The 26,742-nt window shown below is 41.4% G+C and overlaps 1 protein-coding gene across 3 annotated transcripts in view; it reads right to left on the bottom strand.

The window, feature by feature from the left end:
* Window positions 1–26,742, bottom strand: part of TAFA2 (TAFA chemokine like family member 2) — a 139,599-nt gene that overhangs the window by 68,196 nt on the left and 44,661 nt on the right. The gene's annotated exons all lie outside the window — the stretch shown is intronic.

Raw genomic sequence — 26,742 nt, forward strand, 5'->3', positions numbered from 1 at the left:
GGGAGTAAAGGGGATACCAGGAATCCTATATTTGGAAGCTTAAACAAGCTTGCAACAAGCTAACCGCTGTACGTTTAAAGGGGAATGTTTAAAACTCTGCTAAGTTATAGAACTTACTAGCACAAGTTAGGAAGGATATTAATAAACAATATATACTCTCCTGCCTCCCTGAACATTCCCACAAATTCCTCTGTGCTTTGTTTTACCAGTCGCTCTGTAGGTGGCTGAGGAAAGCCTGGACCGAGGTATCTATGCTGTATTTTCAGTTAATAACTCCCACCTTGCTGCAAATCCATGCATAATTAAGTATTCAGCCACAACCCTGTGAGCAAACAATACCTACATTCAATCTGTGCTATGTGAGAAATGCATTGCCTAACATACACTGTGTTAGCTACAGTATAATTGCTAAGTGAATGCTGAACACGAACCTACAATATGCTGCCAAATATTATTTTGTTAAGTATAAATTAGTTTGCTCATCAGTAAAGTAAGCCATATTGGGGGTAGAATTATTTGCCTCGCACTATAAACATTCATTAATGAAGCAATGAACAAATGCACACCCACAACTTAATAGCTTTGTATAACCGATTTTGGGCAACAGTTTCCCACTGGCTACCACCTTGTCTTTTTATGATTTATTTTTGTATACACTGAGCAGAGAAGTTGAGGATGGAGCATTAACCACAGTGCAATTACGCATCCTAGTTGTGAATACATTGAAATGCACAGTTGGTGGTGAGGGCGCAATCCCTGCAGATTATTTGAATTCATTATATGATCATTAACAACAATGACTATTATTAACAATTATTATTAAGGATGGGGTTTCAGAAAATGCTTCAATGTCACTGGTCTTCAAATGGCGAACGATGACCCACAATTGGTTCACAACAGTGGTATCATCATAGTTTTATTTTTGATTATGGTGGTGTTTATGAGTTGGCAGACACCCCAGCTGCCTACTCATAATGAGTTTCCAACTCTCTGTCATAATGTGTGTGCAAACACCATATGATGTAGTGACATAGTGGGTTTTCATGGCCATGGTCCAAATCAAGGGCGGCGGCTGCTAGGAACGAAGAAATTCATTACATAAGAAAGCAACACCACATTTTTTGCTTCTGCACCATATTTGCGCAGAATATGATGGAGACAAATCACTAGAGTTTGGCTGGGTGGAAGATTAACAAACATCTAGATCAGCTCTTTCTCATTTAAAGAGAAGTAAGATGGAGAGAAATAATTCAACACAACAAAATAGTAAAATATCCCTGTCACATGCTGGTGTTAAGAATTAATCCCACGTCTGGAAACAGTTGGAGATTACAGTCTTTACTCATCTGCAGTCAATGTAATCCATTACTAGAAATCATTAATTCTTTGCTTACGTTTGCTGAATACTGGCTATTCTGAAGACGAAATTTCATTGTCAAGATTCAGCTATTTAATGCATGGGTAGGCAAACTAGGGCCCGGGGACCGGATCCAGCCCAATCGCCTTCTAAATCCGGCCTATGGATGGTCCAGGAATCAGCGTGTTTTTACATGAGTAGAATGTGTCCTTTTATTTAAAATGCATCTCTGGGTTATTTGTGGGGCCTGCCTGGTGTTTTTACATGAGTAGAATGTGTGCTTTTATTTAAAATGCATCTCTGGGTTATTTGTGGGGCATGGGAATTTGTTCATTCCCCCCCCCCCAATATAGTCCGGCCCACCACATGGTCTGAGGGTCAGTGGACCGGCCCATGGCTGAAAAAGGTTGCTGACCCCTGCTTTAATGTATTTCATTTGAACTCTAGAAAATATATAACTATACAGTATTGTCTGTTAGAGTGCAGGATGGATGGAGTGCCAACTTTCTGCTGGGGACCGGAAGCGCTCACTGTTAATGCCTCCACCTGCCCCAAGGTAAGTTTTTGTGGCATCCAAGGAAGGAAAGAAGAAAGGTGCACAGGGGCTTTTTCAGTTGTTCAAGAGGAAACGCTTCAATCCCCTTTCAGGCTGAACAGGAGGACAACCACATACCTCTAGTCACCTAATACTGTCCTGTCCAACTGGTCAATCACGAACAACTCTGGTCAATCCAATGGGTGGATCACTGCCAGTTTATTCATAGTGGGAGTAGATCGCAGTCTCTTGGAAGTTGGACACCCCTGATATATCTGATGCCACAGGCCAGTCCTACTGGATACTGGGGCCTGCTCTGTTTAAATTCTGGAATTGCGCATCAGAAATCAGGCATGTCCTTTCTCTCTCATAGGGAATTTACCGGTAATGGTAACAGATCCAGCGTTTATTTGAACATGGTATCTCCTGCCCTATGATACAGAGCCCACAGTCTGGTCTACATGCTCTAAGTTTTACTTTATGTATCCCATGCGTTTCTGTGTGCTCTGGCACTTGTCACAGTGTCCCGTTGCAGCAGAAGTGTCATTGACTCTGGATCTCTGTGATTTAATTTTGGAAAATTGCTCTCACATGGGAAATAATTTATAATGAACATTCATTGAGTGGCTAACTGGACTTCCTAATCTTTTAGTGGAAATCTCCTAAAATTATTTAAAAATATAGGTTTCAGTATTTGAGTTTCAGTCAACCAATACTGATATGAATGGAGATGACACTATTAGCAGATTGTGGGGGACGGTGCCCTTTGCTGGATTAACACAGCCATCAACTGCAAGAACACTCTAGAAAACAGAACAAAACCTGACATGGCAAGTTATCTAAATCATTTCAATGCTAATAGGACTTTTATTTCCTTTTGTGCTTTGCTAACACTGCATACACATTTATCATTGTTTGTCAAGTACTGCTTTATGAAATGGAACAATAAATAGTACAGGATTAATTAGTTCTATTTAGCTTTTTTGTGCCTACTAGATTTAATTTCAGAATAATCTTCTTTGGTATGTTAAATTAAACCCTTGTATTTAGTCTTTTCTTTTTTCTGATTGAATAATTACATTAAAGAAGGGCTGTATTATGTGACACAGGCCTAGGCCCAAGCCATCCATCTGCTAACATGGAAAATATGAAGATAATTAGGCATAAGACATTTCTGTTTTCATCTGTATAGTACAGCCAAACCTGTGCATCTTTACTTGGAGGTAAGTTCCAACAGGACTAAGTTTTCAATAAGAATCAAAAGGCTTATAGCTGTAGGATGGTTTCAAAATGGAACATTTAACAGGTTCCACAATGACGGCCATCAATTCCATAAATGAGCACATCTTTTAATCTGGGAAGACCTTTTGCTTCTTCAGAGCCTGGGATAAATTGGGGAGTCCATGGAACAACTCACCAGATTGATAAATACCCACCCCCCACCCCTTAACAGAGTTTTACAAATTCTGCTAAAACTTCCCATAACTATATCTCATAAGTCATAAAGCAGAGCATTTGGAAATGTATGGTTAGATTTTTTTTAAAAAACCCACACATTCAGAACACACCATTTGAGAGCTTTTAAATGAGAAAAGTATTTTTAACGAGAGAGTGAGTTATTTAAAAAGCACAGCACAGGAGAGCATGGGCAATTAGAGGGAGAAAACAGGGGCATGTCAGGAGGCGATTCATTATTTATTTTCCCCTAGTCCTGATGGATTGCAAGAAGATCAAACCTATCCATTCTTAAGGAAATCAGCCCTGAGTGCTCACTGGAAGGACAGATCCTGAAGCTGAGGCTCCAATACTTTGGCCACCTCATGAGAAGAGAAGACTCCCTGGAAAAGACCCTGATGTTGGGAAAGATTGAGGGCACAAGGGGACGGCAGAGGACGAGATGGTTGGACAGTGTTCTCGAAGCTACCAGCATGAGTTTGACTAAACTGCGGGAGGCAGTGGAAGACAGGAGTGCCTGGCGTGCTCTGGTCCATGGAGTCATGAAGAGTTGGACACGACTAAATGACTAAACAACAACAACAGTCCTGATGAAGCAATGGGGTGTCCATTGAGCATGGACACTTGAGCATGGAAACATGTAGAGTGTCAGTTTATGCAGGGTTCCAGGTCACATGGAAGTCTATATAAGAAAGCTTCCTCTATTCAGATGATCAGGCTCAAAACATGGAAATTGGGAACAGGGCTGGGAGGCTATATGATGTTCAGGCAGGGGGCCTACTGAACAGTCTCACTGCCCTTTCTATGCATGAAGGGGTTACAATCAGTGCTATTTTTCTAGAAAAAGAGGTGTCAGAGCTCACCATGAACTTCTGCCTTGTTCTCTTATCATGGCAATAGCGCCCACCTGAGAGGTGTCAGAGCTGAGCTCCGGCTGAAAAAAAGCCCTGGTTACAATGTTCTGTGCTTATGATCATAATATACCCAAATTAGACATGCATCGATGAAGCACATCTTCAAAATAAAATTCCTGATGAAGCACCTAGCAACACTGTTCAGATCTTTGGCAAAAAAAACCCCAAAAATGAATCTTGGGAGTAATGAATGTTTTTATTAAAATGACACCGTTTTGTTGCTGTTTTCAGATAATGAAGCGTGACTCACGTCAAGAAGAGGAAGAGGCTAATTTCTCTTCATTAACTGCTAGCTTTTATGAAAAGGACTTTAAAAGCAGCCTATAAAGAAATGCACTCTTACTCTCTATATAAAATATTTATATATAATTACAGTAGTTAGAGTTGGAGGAAAATGCAAATGGGCCATGTTGCATCCACTAATTCAGAATTTATCTGATCAGTGCCATTCATGTGAATGAAAAAAAGTAACAGCAACAACGGGTAGAACTAATCTGAAATTTAATGTACAGATGCATTTTGAGGTTGCTGCCTACATCAGTGAGGTATCGTACGATGAGTCGAAGGAATAAGTGCTTTTGGCCAGTGTATCACTAAGGAAATGCATTGGGTCTATAATTCTACCTGTCATGTATTACCTGACTTAATATTACGATCTAGATCAAAGAGTGATAATTAAATTTCGTGAAGTTCTCCAAAGACATTGTATGGCTGTACAACAGGGTTAAATTCTTCAATATGCCCTCAGCTTGCCATATTCCACACAATGTGCGCACTGTTCTGGGGGCCTCAGTCACTCACAGTGACTGAATTGATAGCCCTCCATAGACTGGATTTAAGCTGTGGGGTTTCCTCCCCCCCCCCGCCGCCCTATCTCTCTAGTCTTCAAGGAACCAACAAGTCCACTCTGTCTGCCTCAGAAGTACCTCACCTTCAATGCCAGTATTAATCATTATGACTGGGAGGCCACACAAAAGGTGCATAACCATCAGGAATTTTTAACAAGAGGAAGCCATGCTGCGATTGCTTCTGGCAATACAAAACTGTTAACTAAACGATAGTACCCAAGAACTGCCTCGGGTACATCTTGCTATGGCAAACCAAGAAGCCCAAAACACTACAAAAGCACTTCACATTTTCTTTTTTGTTTCCCCATTCAACACAAAAACTCCTTTGGTTACAGAGGTAATATTGGTCTACTTTCTGCAAAGTATTACAGGATCGAAACTCTGTGACACTTTTCATGAGTAATTCCACTCAGTGTACTGCAATAATTGGTGCTAAAGATTACAAAGCCAAAGTTTTATGGAGCTGCCTTAGGTGCCAGGTTTTAGTCACCACTGAAAGTCATAAAATAGGAAGTTGATTTGTTTTGGTGGTGGTTTTGTCAACATGAGGTCAAGTGCCATTTGAATTTTCTGTATCAGGTATCAAAATGTCTTGGGCCTGCCCTAGTTTGGAATTCACCTCAATCACAGCTCAAAAGCCCACAAAAAAATGCTGGACAAAATCACAGGAGCTCAAAAAGCAATGAAAATTACATAAAGAATTATTTATTAGTACACAAAACAATGCTGCATATAATAAACTCGAGTGGAAGCCACTGTTGTATAACAATTACAACAATTTCTCCAAACACCTCACTTGTATATATGCTCATTTTACATACAGTATTATTATGTCTACTTATAATTTTTTATACCATTTTCATTTTCCACACACACAAATTTGTGTGTGTGTGTGTATAAAGTCTATTGTACAAAAATGTGTACATGGGGGGAATATACACAGGAATGCATATATTAATGAAAAACTGCATGCTCACTAAAATGGTTACAAATTCTTATGAGGATATATATATATATATATATATATATATCCTCATAAGAATATATATATATATATATATATATATATATATATATATATATATATAGCACCCCCCTGCTATCCCTACACAGATCTGGCTGGCACAGGCCACAAAACCACAGCTCGCCCCTATACACGAAGCCAAGCCAGAGCACAACCAAGTGCAGTACAGCCATCTTCTCAGAAAAACTCTTCACAAAGTTCAAGAGTTCAAGACACGAAGGCTTTAGCAACTAATCCACACCTAATGACCCACCTAAGTGAGATTCAGGAAATCACTCAAGAAATCACTCAAGATATCCCTCAAGTAATTAAGGAACAAAAGAAGAAAAGGCACACTAGCCTGGGAACCTCCTCTCTGCCCAGAACATTGGAGGCTATACACCACACCTCCTCAACAGTATTTATAGGAACTCAAACACTGAGATCCTGCTCTGTTCCAGTAACAAGAAGCCGAAAGCACCAGCCTGAAGATGACGAGTGAGACCTCGTCGAAACGTCGCCTAGACACCCCAACTTTTACACGGGAAGACACCCGAGGACACCAAAACCTGCATTCCTGTACCCGTGAAAATCTACGAAAGCAAATATATATATATATATATATCCATATATATATATGCAAAAATGTAGCAAACTTAAGATTGGCTGAGAAACTGAGATAAACTAAAACTGACAGATTCATCTGAACATAGTCCCTGACAGTGTGAGAAGTCAGTTGTTGTTGCGCTAGTACCTTTCGGTGGAAAAACAATTATACAGGACTATCTGGGCATGCCTGTCTAGAAGCACCCATCTCGGTAACAAGAACATCTGGAATTGGTTAGCTAATTAACATGTGTTGCAAGATTTTTTATTTTAAAAGACAGCCATCTCAATGCAAGCCGCAGGTGATTGAACTGAATTTCCTGATTAACTGCAATTCTGCAGTTTCATGCTGGAATCTCCCTTTGCAGTTCCTCTGTTCAATTGTAGACAGCTGAAGGTCAGTTACATAGTATTCCATTATGGGGAAACGTTCTCTCGCTGGTTTCCATATTTTGCCATTTCTGACGTCAGCCCGGTTTATTTATTTGTTGCTTAGAGACTGACCAGTTTGCCCTATGTAAAAAGCAGAAGGGCGTAAGCTCATGATGTTGCAGACATCTCTCACCTTCTGCTTCTTTTATAAGAACTGAATAGAAATGGCACCAGCCATTCAAAGGGGTTTTATCTCTCATAACGAACAAATAGTTTGTTTAACCCTTCCTTAATCTGGTATTTCATGTAGCTTTCAGTGCTGAATGTTTGCTGCAGTTCCTGCAGGAAGAAAACTTGAGTTTGCCGCGGAACAAAGATTACACAGAGGTTTCACAGACATCTTTCTCACGTAAGAGTGCAATACTGCATACTCCAAATGTCATTTTTTATTATTTATGAAAGTATTTATATGCTATACCTGAAGGAGCGTCTCCACCCCATCATTCAGCCCAGACACTGAGGTCCAGCTCCGAGGGCCTTCTGGCGGTTCCCTCACTGCGAGAAGTGAGGTGACAGGGAACCAGGCAGAGGGCCTTCTTGGTAGTGGTGCCCGCCCTGTGGAACGCCCTCCCATCAGATGTCAAGGAAATAAACAACTATGTATCTGACTTTTAGAAGACATCTGAAAGCAGCCCTGTTTAGGGAAGTTTTTAATGTTTGATCTTTTATTATGTTTTTAATATTCTGTTGGGAGCCAGCCAGAGTGGCTGGGGAAACCCAGCCAGATGCGCAGGGTATTAATAATAATAATAATAATAATAATAATAATAATGCCCTCTCACAGCGCTGCCCAGCAATATGAAAACATTTAAAAAAAACCATTAGAAAACCTGTCACTGAAATGACAAGCCACTCAAGAAAATTTTGCCTGAAAGTCAAAATGCCTACCAAATCTCTGCTATAACGTTGTTCTGCAGCATGGGACCAGTGCCCAACTTCCAGCTGAAGCCAGTCAGACCTCTGGAGCATGGGGGACAATTAACAGCATTCTTTTGGATTGTCCCAGTGATTGGGCTGGCATATACGGACTCTGACAGTCCTTAAGGCTACTACCTTGCCTATAGCACAAAGTTAAAGGCTTATCGTGACACACTGTTTTCCTTCTCAATGACAAAAGTATGATAAGTGACTTCACTGACGTGTTGCAGTAGGTAGAATGGCTCATTCTAGGCCTTATTTGGTGCTTAATGTTCCACAACCCCTAACCATTAAGAAACTGCATATAAGTACTTTATCAGAAAAAGGTATGTTTTCCAGCAATAAATCATGCATAATACCTTACCTGCAATAATAATAATGTATGGTTTTGTGTCATGAATGAAATGGTATGTAGGGGCATAGTATTCCAATATTTGCTCATTCGACAATTTAGGATGCAGAAAGATTCTACAGGTTTCCCCCTGAACTGCACCATTCCAGTGTAATCTCAAGGAAAGCCAAGAAGCCTTTTATTCATCATCATACATTTCATCATAATGATAATTAATTTGGAAGACATCACTGACTCATCATATCCCCTTTAAAATAATCTTTAGACTCAAATAGTCTAGCAATACACTACAAATTATAATTTCAATTGAAATCCTTGCTTGCTCTGGGCTTGATCCAAATCTTTTTGAAGTCAGTGGAAACCATTCCTTTAACTTAAATGTGTTCTGAATCAGAGATTTTTTCAGTCAGTTTTCCCTGTAGCAATCTTCCTTAAGTCAGTAGGAATTCTGCCAAGGAAGGCCAGAGTAAAAGGTGAATATAGATTTAGGCACTGGCCTTGGGGAAAATATTTTAAAAGCAGCTTCTCACAAGGAAAAAAAAGCCCTCACCCACACATAAATCCTTACTACATCTTTGAACAAAATAGCGTACTTTCTGCAGAACCTCTTCCTTTCAGTGCAATGAAAATTTGCCCCATTAACAAAAGAACTGCATAGTCTTGATTCTGAAACTTCATTACAATGCAAAAAATGAATGCCTTGCCCATGCAGTTTCCGTGACCCAGCAGTGAGAGTTATGCAGGTTCACAATGGAAAGGCTAAGTTTTTTCAAAGTTGTTATCGGGCAAGTTAAACTTTTTACCCCCTTCTGCAAATTTTACCCATCAGTTTCAGGGCATTAAATGCTATCAGCAGCTGTGAAAATAGTAGCATAATAAATTAGTCATGTTTGTGCTTTATGCGCAAATGTGAGATAAATCCATACCTTGTTGTGATTTATGATGTAGCAACCTTTCTAGATACTTAACAGAAATCAATACATCGCTATCTGCTTATCATGCAATATATTGATTTCCTAAGAGCACAGGAGGAGATAATTGTCCCAGTGTTGAATGAATATCCTTCTGTAACAATATTTTAATAACCATATGGCAAGGCAGAAATTATGATAATCAAAAGTATATCTTTTAATTTCCTATACAGCGTCATTACTAAGAGTAAGGAGAAAAGTAATTTCCCAAGCAAAACAACTGCAATTTGACATTTACTCATTGACTCATCATCATTAGAATAAGAATGCAGTCTTCTGTAAACCATAGCACGTTAAGCAAAGATAATGAGCTGCTTCTTTATTTTAGGACAAATAGCTATCTAAATATCCACGCGTATAAATGCCAGTTGCCAAGTTTCTGTCATTCCGTAGTATAACATCTAGCTAGAACGTGTGATAGGGGTGAGGACGAAGGCAGTTTATGCAGACAGGGGCAGAATTCATTCTCAAGAGTCCCCATGATATTCTATGGAACAAAACAAATGGACTGTAAAGTAGGGATATAACTTGCCCCAAGAGACACAGGAGTCACAAGAGGTCAGGAAACAGATGTAGACCCCATTCCAACAGTTTAATGAATGTACCACTATACTTTCTCACAAGGAAGCGGATGGTAACCCCTTCCCTCCACTGACTGGTTCAGCACCCTCTGATCAGGCTGTGGTGCAATATGGGACACAGCTGAGAGGTGACAAAACAAATTGGGGTTGTTGCAATATATAGGTCTTCCCTCCACATAGATCACCCATCAGACTGATGGGCTTTTTATGACTACAGTGGTACCTCAGGTTACATACCCTTCAGGTTACAGACTCCGCTAACCCAGAAATAGTGCTTCAGGTTAAGAACTTTGCTTCAGGATGAGAACAGAAATTGGGCTCCGGAGGCGTGGCGGCAGTGGGAGGCCCCATTAGCTAAAGTGCTGCTTCAGGTTAAGAACAGTTTCAGGTTAAGTACGGACCTCCGGAATGAATTAAGTCCTTAACCTGAGCTACCACTGTATAAACACACTCTCCACTTCCATAGAGGGTGAGATTGTCCTAAAGCAGTGCTCTAGGCTTTGATTTCCTTTAGATGAAAGAGTACTGGAGACTGAAGGTCGCTTTGTAATATTATATTTACTTGCAAACATCCATGCAGAGTATAGCAGAAGAAAGCTACATCCACTATCAGCTAAACCTGCACATTGGATCCCTGGAAAGAGATTCCTGCACTGCGAAATGATTTGCCTTCAGCCACTTATGAGTGTAGTTTCAACTTGTCTCCTTTTTTTCTGTCTTTCCCCTGTCTAGTTCCAAATACTACCCAAACTAGCTTCAAATGCTTTTTCTGGTTTCGCTTTTAGTTTTGAGCAGAGAGAGAGACAGACAAGAGAGATTCCCAACCTTCAAATTAATATTTACATGTTGTACAGGCACGGACTGAATCCACTGGGGAAATACCAACTTAACAAAGCATTCATAGGGGTATAAATAAAAGACACAACTGCAAGCCTCTATTTGATTCACAATGGGACACTGCACACATGAGAACATTCAGCACGGCCAAATGACTGCCGGGTCACGCAGCAATGGAGAAAGCCCTGCTGGCAACATTCTGACTTGGCAAGGCCTCCCCACCACCACCACCAATAAGCAGGTGGATGGAACACCTGCCAAACGAGCCCTTGCCTGCCACTTCTCCAGCGCTCCAAGCTGGCAAGGTATGGAAAGAGAAGCCATCCAAGTTGAAATCAGTTCTGGCCTGGCTGGCTCCACTCTGAAAGCAAATTCACTCAAGAAGTGCCATCCAGGCCAAAATCAGCATGAGAATGATTCCAGCTTGGCCGGTTCTCTAGGGCCAATGTTCTCATTTCATGCATCCATGCTTTTGGTTCCACTAGTTCTCTCTTCCAGCACAGCCTTACAGCAAATAAGAGAAACATAACGGGGCAAGGATCCCCACCCATCTGCCCCACTTTTCAAAACCGATTGACCTTTTACTAGCAGGTTATTATTAAACTTCATAAAGCACTCCCCAAACATTTTGTCATTTGTATTAAGTGGAAAGCATGGAAGAAGGCCACACTTTCTACAAACTCTCCAGCCCACACCTCAAATTGCAGCCACTGCTTGTGGAATCCTAGATTGCACTCCTTGAAGGTAAAGGTAGAGGACCCTTGGATGGTTAAGTCCAGTCAAAGGTGACTATGGGGTTGCGGCGCTCATCTTGCTTTCAGGCCAAGGGAGACGGCATTTGTCCACAGACAGCTTTCCGGGTCATGTGGCCAGCATGACTAAACCGCTTCTGGTGCAACAGAACACTGTGATGGAAGCCAGAACACACGGAAATGTCGTTTACCTTCCCGCCGGAGCAGTACCTATTTATCTACTTGCACTGATGTGCTTTCGAACTGCTAGGTTGGCAGGAGCTGGGGACAGAGCAACGGGAGCTCACTCTGATCAGCATGCCCAAGAGGTTCAGTGGTTTAAACCACAGCGCCACCTGCTGAAAAACCCCTTGAAACATGCTAGTGACTATGATGAAATCAGCACAGTAATATTCAGGGACTTCCCACATCCATAACAAATATTACATCAACCCTATATGCTCAGGTATATAGGACTCTGAATGGGAGCAGAGGACCCAATATCTATACAGGTGCATCCATCCTTTCACTGTGCAGGTTGGCTCCCTCTGTTGACATACACAAGGATGCTCATACACACAGTAAACCAATAGGAATGCATACAAGACTCTGGATGAAGCCACTAATATATAATCAAGTGCGCAATAAATGAAGATGATTTCATATTTAATTTACAAGGTCATAATATATTTTATATATTGCTTTCTCTAGACATCTTCCATATTGTGCTGCGTTGATCTCAAACAGAGAATGTGATTGACATTTGGTATTGTTTTTCGAAACAGCCTGTCCCAAAGCCGGTGGAAACCCTTTATAATACGTTTTATAATACGTGTTTCTGTATATCCAAACAAGTTCACAAATCTCACCTGATTTTCTCAGAGCTCAAGAGGAAGTTGGTTTAACTTGAGAGTGCCTTTTGAAGCATGAAATTAAGTATCTTGCTCATATACGTTGCCAGAAAGCTACTCATAAGGGAGACTCGGTAACTCAGTAGGGGAACGTGATGACCTTTTCCTGTTGAGAACTTGGGTCTTGAATCAGAAATGAAGCTAAGCTTGGTGTTCTCATCTGACTAATCCAAAGGAAATTTGTGAGCTTCGAAAAATTCCCATCAATTTGTCACAACTGACAGCATGTTCAATGGCAGATCAGCACTAGAACAGAGGAAGGTTTATTCTGTGCTGAGAGTGTCATGGTTACATGGGGAACAACCCCCGCTAAACCAGCCCCTACTAATTGTCATTCGTCTCTACTTGTCATGTGCATGCCAGGCACTCTAATTAAAAGCAACAAACAGAGCCGTGCATCGCATGACAAGCTGAGAGCAGCGCACACTTTTACAATATTATGTAGTCTTTCAGATTGCAAAACAAGTCATCTTGACCGTGTTAGCCCCCGTTTAGCGGATGTGCTGTGACTTTATTTAGCAAATTATGCTTTCTGTGATGTGCGTAGTAACAAAATTGTAATTTAAGTGCCTGCTTTTGAATGTGGGGTTTTTTTGGTTTTGTTTTTTAAACCTTAGGCACTAAAACGGCAGTACACCTAATTGCATACACACATGCAAAAGTAATTTGTGGAAATCTTTCAAGTATTTCGCTTTGTAACGGATCAGAAAATAAAATTAACAAATTAGGTTGATGTCTCAGGCTTAAGGGCTTTAGAAACTATTGCCACAGATTCCCAACTATCAAATATGCAAAGACCTTGTTTAAGCTTTGCACCTATAAAAATCTGCAGCTAAACCAATCTCCTCCAATGACCAATACTCATCAAGTGCTACCAATGGTTTCTGAGCCACCTCTCCTTCTGATGAGAACACTGTAAGTCACTACTTTCTATGAAGAGAACAGATTTTGTTGGGAGCTTTGGGGTTTTTCCACTGTTATTATCAGAACCACTACCATCTTCTATGAAGGGAAACTTAAGAGAAGCAGGGGAAACAACTGGTGTGTATGTGTCTGTGTTTCGTCAATGGGGTTTCCCCAGCACCAGCACACACACTGATGATGATACTGTCTCCATTACCAAGAAAATGGTGGAAAACTGACTGGTTATTCAGAAAGGCTGGATGCTTATTTCATCATTTTTACTTCCCATGAGACATCCCAAAGTGATGTACTCATCATGTAGCAGATAGCCTGTCCTCATTGACCCATGTCCTGGAACCACCAGATTAGACTGCTCTCACACATTATTTGTGGCACTGTCTTTGAAGATTATTTGGAAATGGTTCAAAAACAGCTGAGAATGTGTATAACTAGGCATGCTGTCTCTGACTTGGCATTGTGTTTGTATCATGCCTGTGATTTGCCACCTGCACTGACTCTCTGTTCATTTCCAGGTTCAATCCAAAGTTCTGGCTTTGGCCTGAAACCCCAAAGAAGCACATGTGTGCTAGTGATACATTAAACACTTAATGGGAGTCTCTTCTTCAGCTGCCTCTACCTGGATGTAGCAGGGGCTACAGGGAAAGGGCTAGTTGTTGGTAATGCCTCAAATCTGAATGCTCTCGCCAGGAAGGCTTGATTGCTTCCTACTTTGTTCTCATTTCATTGCCAGCCGAATACAGTGGTAGCTTGGTTCTCAAACGCCTTGGTACTCAAATGCCTTGGTTCTCAAATGCCAAAATCCCAGAAGTAAGTGTTTCAGTTTTCAAATGTTTTTCGGAAGCTGAACATCTGATGCTGCTGTTGGCTATTGTTTCTGGAGTGCCTGCACCAATCAGAAGCTGCGCCTTGGTTTTCGAACATTTCAGAAGTCAAATGGACTTCCAGAATGGATTAAGTTTGGTGCTTTTGTTTTGCTATTGATTTTGTGTTTTTGTTTTTGAGGCTTTTTCGGTTAATTTGTTTTTGTGACTGTGTGGAACCCAGTTCAGCTACTAATTGATTGATTGATGGATGGATGGATGGATGGATGGTGTGACTACGGAAATGGATAAAAGCCCCCCATCCAAACAATGACTATCATCAGTGCAGGGAAGAAGAAAAAATAATTTTAATTTTTATCATCTACAATACTGTCTTATTTATTTTATAGTACAGTACATTGATTATTGCTTTCATTTTATGGATCAATGGTCTCGTTAGATAGTAAAATTCATGTTAAATTGCTGTTTTAGGGGTTGTTTTAAAAAATCTGGAAAGGATTAATCCATTTTGCATTACTATCGATGGGAAAGCGCGCCTTGGTTTTGGAACACTTTGGTTTTGGAACAGACTTCCGGAGCGGATTAAGTTTGAGAACCAAGGTACCACTGTACTTTTATTTTCCTTTTTTTTTTTTACCTTCTGCAAATTACTTTTATGCTACTTTGGTTTGTTTCTGCTGACATCTTTTATACTACTCTTTTATGTTGTGATGTCTTAATGTTTCTGTTTTAAAGTGATAGTAACTTTTTGTAAGCCAACCTAGGAACTTGCTGAAGGATGCAGTACAAATGCACTAAATCAGGGCCAGGCAACCTGTGACCTTCCAGGTATTGTTGGACTACAACTCACATTATCTCTGACTATGATGGCTGGAGTTGATGGGATCTCGAGTCCAACAACATCCAGAAGGTCACAGATATCCTATCTTTCACAACAGAAAACATTTTATTACATAGTCTATGTAAATGCACAAGATTTGGGGGGGGGGGGGGAGGTTGACTGAGAATAAGGCTAAAGAGCAGGTCCATGAAGGGGAGGGGAGGTTGGTAGTAATACTAAACAAAGCAATGTTTAGAGATTTATATTAAGCAGTATACCGAAGTTTTAAAACAAATAATTCAATTAATAATAATAATTCATTATGTATGTATTATATTCCCAAGTATTTGCTCTAAAATCCAACATCTATGGGGGATTTTTAAAAATATTATTTCAGGAGGTTAGTAAAAGAAAATGGTAATTATTGCATAATAAAAATGCTCTTCTTCTCCCCTCAGCTGGAGTTTAATTCTTAGGCTACTTAAAATAGCTACTAAAGACGCAGAAGTGATCGAGACAAAAACGAGTGATAAAGAGTTGTGCTTTCAAGGAGCTGACCACTAGCAAGATATAAAGGCACTCAGAAGCCAAGAGCTCCTACTGTTCTCAATAATGAATAAAAGCATGAATGGCTAGTTACACACAGAGCTTCTAAAAATCTATCCGCTTCATTCGCTCTCCAAATGGAAGCTTGAAACCTGTTTCCTTTCTTTCTTTCTTTCTTTCTTTCTTTCTTTCTTTCTTTCCTTTCTTTCTGCATTTAAAGCTAATAGTTACTTTTGTGTTTCTTGCCGTCGGGATTCAAGAGTAGCCCTTCCTGTAGCTATGCAAACCATTTTACATTAACCAAAATATTTCATTTTCAATATGGCTTTCCTCCCACGTTTGAGAGGGGTTAAGGCCTTCTCACGCGAACAAGTTAATGAAAACTCACCCCCAGAATGCACCTGCTCCCTAAAGAAAAGGTGCTTTTTGTATGGTGGTTCTGTTCACTAATCTGCTGCTTCTGCCACCATTGTGTTTTCTCCTTGCCATGTAAAAAAAGAAGAAAATGTTGTTTGCAGGTGTGCAAGGGAAAATTGTGGTGTGCCATGTGACACAATACAGTTTGAATACTTGCCCCATGATGTTTAATTTCAGGTAACCTTAGCTCCTTTGGTAGCTTTATTCTGAGAGCAAATTTATGAAATCCTATTTATGTCAAATAAATCACAAGATTGATTCCAGTTTCCTACAGCTATATCTACATCACCTTACTTCTTTTTCTGCTATATGAGCACTAACGAGAGCCAGTGTGGTGTAGTGGTTAAGAGCGGTGGACTTGTAATCTGGTGAACCGGGTTCGATTCCCCACTCCTCCACATGCAGCTGCTGGGTGACCTTGGGCTAGTCACACTTCTCTGAAGTCTCTCAGCCCCACTCACCTCACAGAGTGTTTGTTGTGGGGGAGGAAGGGAAAGGAGAATGTTAGCCGCTTTGAGACTCCTTCGGGTAGTGATAAAGCGGGATATCAAATCCAAATCCAAGCTAGTCCAGAGGCTATCCAGGCAAAAGATCACCATAAGCACCTGTGACCCAGGTGCACCCACCTACAAATGCAGTGCTCTTGATTCACATAGAAAAAGACTGTGGAAATCAGCCCACCTCACATGTGATCCTATGGCCTGCTTCAAGCACCACAAACCCAGTCATCTGAACCATGCTAAATACTGGACTTGATGCCTATAGACTAGTTGACTGTGTCAACTATAGTTAACAACGCCTCCAAAACTGTCAGGCTTCAGGGAATCTGATCCCTCCCCTGGTGACAGCCAAGAAGCAGATAAACAAGAAGAGTTCTTGCCATGTAATTTATTCAGTATTCACAGAAAGTAAAGGGATGTAGTATCTATGCAATGATGGCGTTGCTCCAAGTAACGTCTCCCCCTCCCTTCATCTTCCCTGATCTATGTCAGTCCTGTGCTAGCCAATCTGAGCTTCCTGCCTCTGAGCTCTCTGTTCTACTACTCTCAATGCCCGCCTAGTCCTGGGAAAGGGGAGGGGGGGTCAGGAATGCTTTCCTAAGGCACTGAGTCTGTCAGCTGTCTTTCCCCTGGTATTTCTTCTTCCTGCTGTTCGTCTCCCAATATTTCCCAGCTTTCCCCCTCTGCAGCCTCAGACCTATGGCCTTCTGCAAACCACTGTTCTCAATCTATACTGTCCTCCTGTTCTCAGGAAGCTTCAGGCGAAGGGGGCGGTGGCCCCCACCATTCCTCCTCAGCCCCCGACAAGAAACATAGTTTGCAAAACAAGGGTATGTGTCAGGGGTTCAGGAGCAGAGTCACAGGAGACGGAGGAAATGGAGAGCGAGGGGGAGGAGTCCGAAGGAAATGTCAGCGATGACAGCAGTCCGAGGTCTCTGAGTCTCTCCAGTGACTCGGAGGATTCACAGAAAGGGGCCCCCATAGTCAGGGCAAGGGGAGTGCCCAGGGGGACACCTCGGGAAGAAGGGGCCAGAGGGGACTCAGAGAGTAGCAGCTGGAAATCCGGACCAGCGTCCCCCCCAGAGTGCAGTAGGGGGGAGGAGTCCCAGGCATCGGGATCAGGTGGCGCGCGGGCAGAGGGAGAACGTGAGGCAGGAGTGACCACACCCTCGTCAGGGAGCGAGGAAACGGTCATCAGGAAAGTTAAACGCGCGCGCGCGCCAAGTTCAAATGTACAGGAGGGCGGCAAGGTGGGCAGCCCGGGTAGGGAGCCAGGTCCTAAAGCCCGCCGAAGAGAGGGGGAGGAGTCAGAGGGGTCAACGTCTGCGTCAGAAGAGTCCAGGAGGGAGGAGACCCCGGGGGGTAGTAGGACCCAGAGGAAGAGAGAGAGAAGGAAGAGGTGGAGTAAGATTAGAGTCTTAAACTGGTGCACAGGGGGCGGAGACTCAGACGGAGCTTCGCCGGTCTAGAGTCCAGACGTAGAGCTGGGACGCTGAGGCTTGGAAATGGAGACTATTCTTCAATAAAGACTTTGATACTTTACTACCGGCTAGCGTTGGTCCTTGGTGAGCTGGGACCAGGAGCCAGCTTTGACAGTATGAAACTTTGGACTGATGCTGGTTTGTCTGAACAAACCACAGTTAGTATAAAGAAGGGTGGGTGGGTGGGTTTTCTGTTTTTGTTTAGGTATAATAGGACACTGTGGTTTGGTCAAAAGTGGAACAATACTCTCCCCTGCCCTTAAAAAGGCATTTGAAAGGAGGAAGCATGTGAGAGCAGGACTCATGCAGCCTTGCTCTCATTACCATTACAACTCAACTGTGCCACTGTACAGGGTTCACTCATGTAAACATTACGGAAATACTAATTAAGACTGTGTGTGGCTTAACTTTACATATTTATTTGAAGCGTCTGACAGAAAGGTTGTGCAGACGAGTAGGCACTGGCCGGGAAGTGATTCACTAGGCAAAAATCATGGCTACCATGGCATATAAAGTGGGAAGGGGGTCCTAGGCAGTCAAGGGGATACTGGGTGCCACAGGCAGACCCAAGCAAGAACATAGTTATTTAGATGATGGTTAGTTTGGTTATCTCAGTAGCCCACACTGAAATGACCCATCTGATTAGAAACTGTACAGTTGCATGGTTCAGGCTGCAATAATGGTTTGGACATCGCCATGAATGCATTGAAAATGGCAAATCTCTCTCATCTACATATTTAATATACCAGAGCCAGAAAATTCAGTTAAAAGTAAACTGGGTAAATTATCCGAAGTCTAACTAATGCATTACTATATTGATTGTATTATGTATCACTCTACTGAATTGTACACAAATACTAATTTTGTATGAATATTCCATGTATAAAGACATCTGTAATCCTCACTATGCTTTACAATGCATCACAATCTCAGAATTAGCTGAAATGCTATTGCTACAGTTTTTGTTTTTTTAAAAAAAGCTACACATGCCTATTTGTTGTTCCTTGAGAAGAAGACCAAGAAGAAAGTCCTCTTGTAAAATCTTTGATAAGCACAATATGTTGGTAAGGATTCAGTAAAACACATACACAGTGAGTTCCATGACACAGAAGATGGCACAAACCTTGGCTGGGTGGTTTGGAAACAGACAGACAGACAGAAAAATCAATTTTCCAGGGGTTGCACAGTGCTAAAGATAGATATTTTATTGAACATGACCTTAGAGCACAAATTCTCCTGTGTCTACTGTCTTTATTCATACCAAAAAGTTAATTAAATATTCTACCACAGCATCTGATCTTTATTATATGCTGCACGTACTTGAGTAATAATTTTACTAATTCCCCATTGTCGTCACAAAACAGATAATCTTCTCTTGAAGCTCCAAATAGTTAAAAGAATAATTTCATGCTCAATAATTCCTTTGTGTGTCTCAATGCAAGAGGAAACACCGTATTCTCTTATTGACATGTAAATTGTCAATGAATGAGATTCTCCAAACCAGGCTCCCCACCCCCGCAGTCTTGCCACTTTCCACCCTTTGATAACGCTGTATTAGAACTGAAATTGAAATTTGTGTGTAGCAATATGCTACATAATATTACTACCTACAGACACTTGACTAAGGGAAGTGTCACCAGGTGTGACAGTCAAAGGGAACAAAGACGATTCTAAGAACAATTTGGCATGCAATACAATCTAGCAGCCTTGATAATCCATAATCCAAATTGCTCTCCTTTTTAGTCTGTAACAATGTTTACATACATTGTTTATTGTGAGAGATCAAGTTTTAATATTTTGTGTGTGTGTGTTTTAGATTTCCCTGAAGAAAAACCATTAGGATCCAAAACACTTTGGATCAATAGACCTCTTTCTTGTCTACCCCACCATTGCTGTTGTTTTTTGCTTTTGAACTCCAAAGTCCTACAACTCCTGACCTGCCTTTTGAAACCTTGCCCTATGGGCTTTTTCATCAGATCAGAGGAGAAGAAGGAAGCCCAGGTTTGTTACTGTTATGATAAACCGAAGTTTATTGCTCTGTTCAAACAGAGTCAATCAGTCCATTAGCACTTAAGTAGGCATAGGTTCCGCCAGATTCCTGTACTGAGAACTGCTCTGTAACATGATTTTTGTCTCGTTTCGCTTACTCTCAGAAGTCCACACCTTAAAGCAAAACCTTATTTCCCCACATTCAAAAAAAATAACGGAAAATAAAATCTGCATCTCTTAAACATGAACTCTTAAATTAAAGCTTTCTAATGGAACCATGAACTCACCAATGTTAAGTATAATTATGCCAAATTTTATGAAAACACTATACATACGTATAAAATGTTTTCAAAAGTTGACTTATGTAGAGAACATCAATTTAATATTCAGGTGTGTTATCTGTTATGCTTCATGAAATCAATCAGCTGAAGCCAGTTATAGCCACTTAACTACCCTAATTCCAAACAGCTGTATATTAAAAGTACTGGTAAAAGTTCCAGAGTCTCACTACAAAAGTGAAAGGTTGGGGGAGTCTTTTTAGGAGTTCCTGTTTTTGTTGCACAAAGGCAACCCAAACTAAGCCTCTGCCCTCAGAACACCTCTCCCCAGACTCTGCTGCCTTGTTGAGAACTGAAAAAATGAGGAGCAACCCTCAGACCTGAAGACTCCTGTCTCCCTCAGAGTCTGTTGTCTCCTGATCTCCAGAAGCATGCTCCAACTTGGTCTGGCTGCTTAGCTGGTGATACAGTGGCCTCCAACCCTGTTGATCACTACTGGATTCTGTGGTCATGACAATGACCTTGGGTCCTGAATGTAACATGTTCCAATTGACCACACTTAAGATAAACCACAGTTTAGGGTTACTGAAAACAGAAGGGAAAGCTTCTGACGTCCTCGACATGCAGTTAGGAGTAGGTGAGAGGAAAACCAAGAGCCCAAGGTTCTTCCTAGCCTTCTTTCCATGATGATAAAATTTTTATCATGCTCGTATAGAGCCACTGACTCTCACTAGTTTTGTACTGCTTTCATAATACAAAATGACAGCCCAAAGGAATGTGCATGTGCTCTGACATGGGGCCAAAATATGCCCATGGGAGAGATATGTAAAACTTCACTTTAGATACTACTGAAGAAATGCAAAAGAAGGAACAGCTTAAGGCTTTTCAGAATACACTAAGCTAAGTACTGGTGCTCATCCCTCATGCATTCTGCATTGTATACCCCTCCCCACTGTAGCAGCATTTCTAGAAGGCATCCATGCAGCCCTCCTTTTATCATAATGGATTTTTATGGTGCAAGTTGGAATATACTTTGTTTTAACAGAGCTAGCTGTTCCAGCCAGTTTCCAGATCTTTGCCTAGCCGATACAAATTAAGACACGACCTTGCTTCTTAACTCTGAGAGAATTAATGCGGATTATTATTTTCTTAACAATTTTGTTCTATAAGAACATAGCAAGACAGGTCAAAAAGCTTTCCTGTGCATTAGGTAAAAAGCTGAGAAATACCTTGCGTCTTGGCTTAGTTCACAAAATATCTCAGGGATGAAATTTCAGGGGTGCTACAGCATTTGAACCACGCAAAGAGAGATACTGGATACCATTGCAAGTCAGAACATAAATGTTTCTGAATGTGCGGCTAAAATGAGTAGAAACCAGTGTCTTTGAGAAACACTACGGAGAGAACACTGTAGGTGCTTCAGAAACTTTCCATAAAATTGAATATGTTTTTTTTTAGAAATGGGGAAAGCATATGGAGTTGTAATGAAAGTATCAACTGAGCAACTTTTTCTAACATGGCTCTTTTAATTTTTACAGATGCATGCAAGCAAAAATTCAGTAGCAGAAGCATTACCCCTTCTCTTCATCTGCATACTTAGAAAAGAGTAATATGCAGGATTTCTGCCACACAGCTACTAAAGACACCATAGCTGTGGCAGGGGGAAAGGCTGCTACTTATAGGCCATATTCAGATGTAGATTTAAGCCATGTTTTAGCTCTGTGTTGATGTGTTAAGCCTCTTCTCAGGTTTGCTGTCTCCCTCAGCCTCTCCGCCTCTCATGTGGAAGTATTTGTTTTTACTTTTTGTTAACTGCAGTTTACTGTATTGTCCAAACCAGAAACCATGGTTTAGCAGTAACAGAACAGACACGGTTCAGCAAATGTTTCTGAACTTATCTCACCTGTGGAGGAGGAAGAAAGTGAGGAGTCATATGCAAGCCTTGCAGGAGTGTAGGTTCACCGACTTAGAGCTACACCATGGTCTAGCATTTTATCTTATGTGGGGTCACAGTGTCAATGTAGTTTATAAAACTGTGTCTTCTTAGATGTGAGGTTAATGTTGCAATAACGCTAGGTTAGTTTCATAATAATGTCTGTGTTAAAATCAACTTCTAAACTGAAACACTCACAGTTTGCTGCATATATCTCCAGTATGAACTAAGCATACAGCAAGCCTGCAACTTTGTTGTTGTTGTTTAGTTGTTTAGTCGTGTCTTACTCTTCGTGACCCCATGGACCAGAGAACGCCAGGCACTGCCTCCCGCAGTTTGGTCAAACTCATGTTAGTAGCTTCGAGAACACTGTACAACCATCTCATCCTCTTCTCCTTGTGCCCTCCATCTTTCCCAGCATCAGGGTCTTTTCCAGGGAGTCTTCTCTTCTCATGAGGTGGCCAAAGTATTGGAACCTCAGCTTCAGGATCTGTCCTTCCAGTGAGCACTCAGGGCTGATTTCCTTAAGAATGGATAGGTTTGATCTTCTTGCAGTCCATGGGACTCTCAAGAGTCTCCTCCAGCACCATCATTCAAAAGCATCGATTCTTCGGCAATCAGCCTTCTTTATGGTCCTGCTCTCACTTCCATACATCACTACTAGAGAAACCATAGCTTTAACTATACAGACCTTTGTCGACAAGGTGATGTCTCTGCTTTTTAAGATGCTCTCTAGGTTTGTCATCGCTTTTCTCCCAAGAAGCAGGCGTCTTTTAATTTCGTGACTGCTGTCACCAAGTAAATAAGTAAGCAAGTCTGCAACTTACCCGTGTTTAACTTGTGCGCATTCAGCTTCACATGCATTACAAAAAATTAAGAAGGGGGCAGGAAGGGGGCAGGATTCCAGGAAAAATGGCTTTGGCAGTCCCACCTGCTATGGAACCCAACAGATATTGACTATACGTGATTTTGACTTAGGTGAGATCCCCAGAATGTAACCCCCACATAAGCTACTGGCTTATTACTGTATTTTAAAGAATTGTCACTTTTCTTATTTGCTAGGTCCCAAGTCTTAGGAGCTGAAAAAAATTAAGGTATTTGCCACCATGAAATTTAGGTGCAAGGCTGCTTACAAAAAAAATTAAAATGTTTGCAAGAGAACTATATTTTGTGGTAACCAGTTGGCTGTCAATATTTTGTCTCTAGTGGTATCTGTTTCTGCATTCTTCTTATCAGCTCTTTTCCATTAGATAGAGCTGTTCTGCCAATGAACTAGCTGTTTCCTGAATTCCATCTGTGCTTTCAAACTGTTACCCATCTGTGCAGTTTCAACTTTAAATAAACCTCTGACCAATCAGTGAGTGAGCAAGAGACAGAGAGCGCAACAGTGGGGACTCGCTATGCGCATCTTTTGTTCTATAGCTCTTATGCTGATATAGGAACGAGCTGAAAATGATTGGCATTTGCTCAAAATCACAGTCTGACACTATTTTTAAGCAGGAAAACAATGTTTTTTAATATAGAAATAGCTGATTTTGGAAACTAATTATATTCCTGCTCTGCAGAAAAGACTCCACTAAATGGCTTTGCAACCCCCTGCCTTCTAGATTATCCTCGTTTAAAACAGGCAAGTTATCACTTCTTGCCACTATGTAAGATAAGAGACGGGAGGCGCAGCAGGTCTAAAGAGCTGTGCATGACACCACTCAAAAGCACTGATTTGCTTTCGTAAAACTGCACCCCTTTATCGGAGCTAAGCGACATGAGCCTCAGAGCCAAATACATCTATATGTGACTGCTTAATCTTGGGCGTGTGTGCAGTCCCACTGAAGTTAAATCAATGCAAAGGTTTGTTGTTCTGGCCATTGGTACACTGTCACTTCAGGGAAACTGTGTGCATAGATCTGAAGGCGAAATCTGATTAAACAACAACTTCCAGATCCTCATTAACAGCAAGCTATAAATAGCAAAACACACCAGGTAGCAATAAAATGTACTTTCAACACTATCAACACAAATTCAAATAATTACACCAGAATGTCTTTCACGCTTCTCATTTGGGGTCTAAGCGTGTAGGGCTCTTTCAGGCCGACTCAGACTGCACATTGGCCAGGGGCGTGGCTCAGTGGCAGAAGCCTTACAAATGTGCATCCATGTGCAGGTAGAGATGGATGCTGGCCGTGTCTCTGCTGAGAGTATGGCTGGTGTGTGCACCAAACTCTAGGGGCCAAGAAGGTTCATGGAAGCCCCTTCAAGTATTTGGTACCCAAGGGGACTGAACAGGACCGTTTTATATGCCCTTTCAGAAATGCTGCAGGGCAGCTCCATAAGACGCACCTGACCATAAGATGCACCTATTTTTTAGAGGAGGAATGGGGGAAAGCCCCATTCTTTTGAGGATCAGCTCAGTTGCGCAGCTTCTTTTGCAAAGGGGAAAAGCCCCGGTTTTTTGAGGATCAGCTCAAAATTGTGCAGCTTCTTTTGCAAAGGGGAAAAGCCCAAGCTTTTTGAGGATCAGCTCAAAGTTGTTGAGCTTACTTTGCAAGGTGAAAAAATTCGGTTTTTATGGCGTTCAACTCACAGTTCTGCAGCTTCTTTAGGAAAGGAAAGGGAGCCGTTTCTACGGTTTCCAGACAGATAATCTAATCAGCCAGTCACATATCGCTGGGGAAACAAACAGCCTGCAGAATATTCAACAATGGCGGCCTGGGCAAGGGGGCAGGGCCGGAAAGGGAGCCAGCGATCGACCACACATTCGCTCCATAAGACGCACAGACATTTCCCCTTACTTTTTAGGAGGAAAAAAAGTGTGTCTTATGGGGTGAAAAATACGGTATATAGAGTGCACAGCTGTGTTGTGCCTTTGGGTGCTGTCTTTTTGGGTGTGAGGCTATTTCCCAACTTCTTAGACATGTGTTGTTAAATGCTTTCTATCCTTGGTCCCACCTCCATCACTCATCTTTGCATCAGTGTATGACTTATGGATACATGGAAAAGGTATTGTTAGTATTTTAGCATGGAAAAAAATGTTAAGTCTTTTGCCCTGAAATGACTAAATAACCCCACACACAAAGGAACTTGAAGCAACAGATGATAAAAGGATTTCCATGCCACCTAGTAATGTAGTGACGCAGACCTGAGATGAAAAGGTGACAGCCTGCAGAATTCACTGTCTTTGCACCCATCTCCATGGAAGATGTGGATATAAAAACCACATATTACTTCACAGTGATGTCAGGTCAGACATGAGTTTAAATCTATGGTTTTACAAGTACAAATCCACAGAGATAGATGGCCTATAAAATTCTTATCTATATATTGACACATTGGTTCATGCTCCTTTAAGTGTGTTATGGAAGCCATAATATGGCTCATGCACATGTGAAAATCCACCCTGAGAAAATGGCTGCACTGTTAAAATACAGAACTCAGACTGTTTCTGTTATTTTTTTAACTAACCACTCCAGCAGCATATAATTCTGTAGATTAATATTTAATTAGGATGCAGAAATATTATGCAAATCATGTGCATACTACATTGTGTGATGCAAGGTCAAAGCAACATTACATTAATATTAGTATTACTATAATTAGTGTATAATGCTATCTGCATGCGACTGAGTAAATTAATGACAATCTCCTCGCAGCTTACAAGCATTTCACTTTATTTAATTTTTATTCATCACAGCTGGGCAGCAACGAATAATCTTTTTTTAATTTTAGTTGGCTAGCAACTTTTTACTTCTGTCTCCATGTAAATACATGCCTGTCATTTTACGCATCCAAGAAAAAGGATTCTGGTCCATGAAAGTTTATGCTAAAATACATTTCTTAACCTCTAACGTGTCCTGTTTCTTGTCATTTGTTTTAGATGTAGTGCAAAGAAAGAACATTAATTCAAGTCATCCACTTCAGCATTTTAGCTTTCATCAAGATATATAGAACATCTCAGGTTCCTACACATCAACCCTTCTAACATACCAGAAATTGCAAATATCAAGCAGAACAATCTATCAGGAAGATGTCTAGAATAAACTCTATCTCAGCGTAGGGCACACATTTCTCAAGGGACATACCAGTTAATATCACGAATATATCTGATTCATGAGCAACATATTTAAGTCTTCCCTTCATTTTCTCTTTCCGTATTATGTAATAATATGAATTGATGCCATCTCTTGTGTCTATTCTGGCATACAAGAAGTAGAGATGGACCGAAGCTCTTCTTCCACAGATGTCTGTGGATTCAGAAGACTGGTGGAAGGCACTAGCTGGGGAACCCCCCCCCCCCAAGAGAACCCCCAGGGGAAGAAGGCTCAGAGCCAGGGGATGTGTGGTGGGATGACAATGAATGGTCAGAGGGAGAAGAAGGAACAGACTAGGAAAGGGAGATGTCGGAAGCTGAAGAGGTAACAAGGTTAGGTGAGCAGGAAGAGGCTGAGGCCTAGAGCAGTCCAGGCTTAAGAGGCAGGAGAGGAGCAGGACCGGGAGACATAGATGAGGCAGGCTGCTGAAGAAGCCAAGGAATCACCCCCTCCTGCTGTGACCAGCACCTTTCCCCTGCCCTAGTCTCCCAGAACAG

Source organism: Podarcis tiliguerta, assembly GCF_965153285.1.
Source record: "Podarcis tiliguerta genome assembly, chromosome: 10".
In the NCBI taxonomy this organism is placed as follows: Eukaryota; Metazoa; Chordata; class Lepidosauria; order Squamata; family Lacertidae; genus Podarcis; species Podarcis tiliguerta.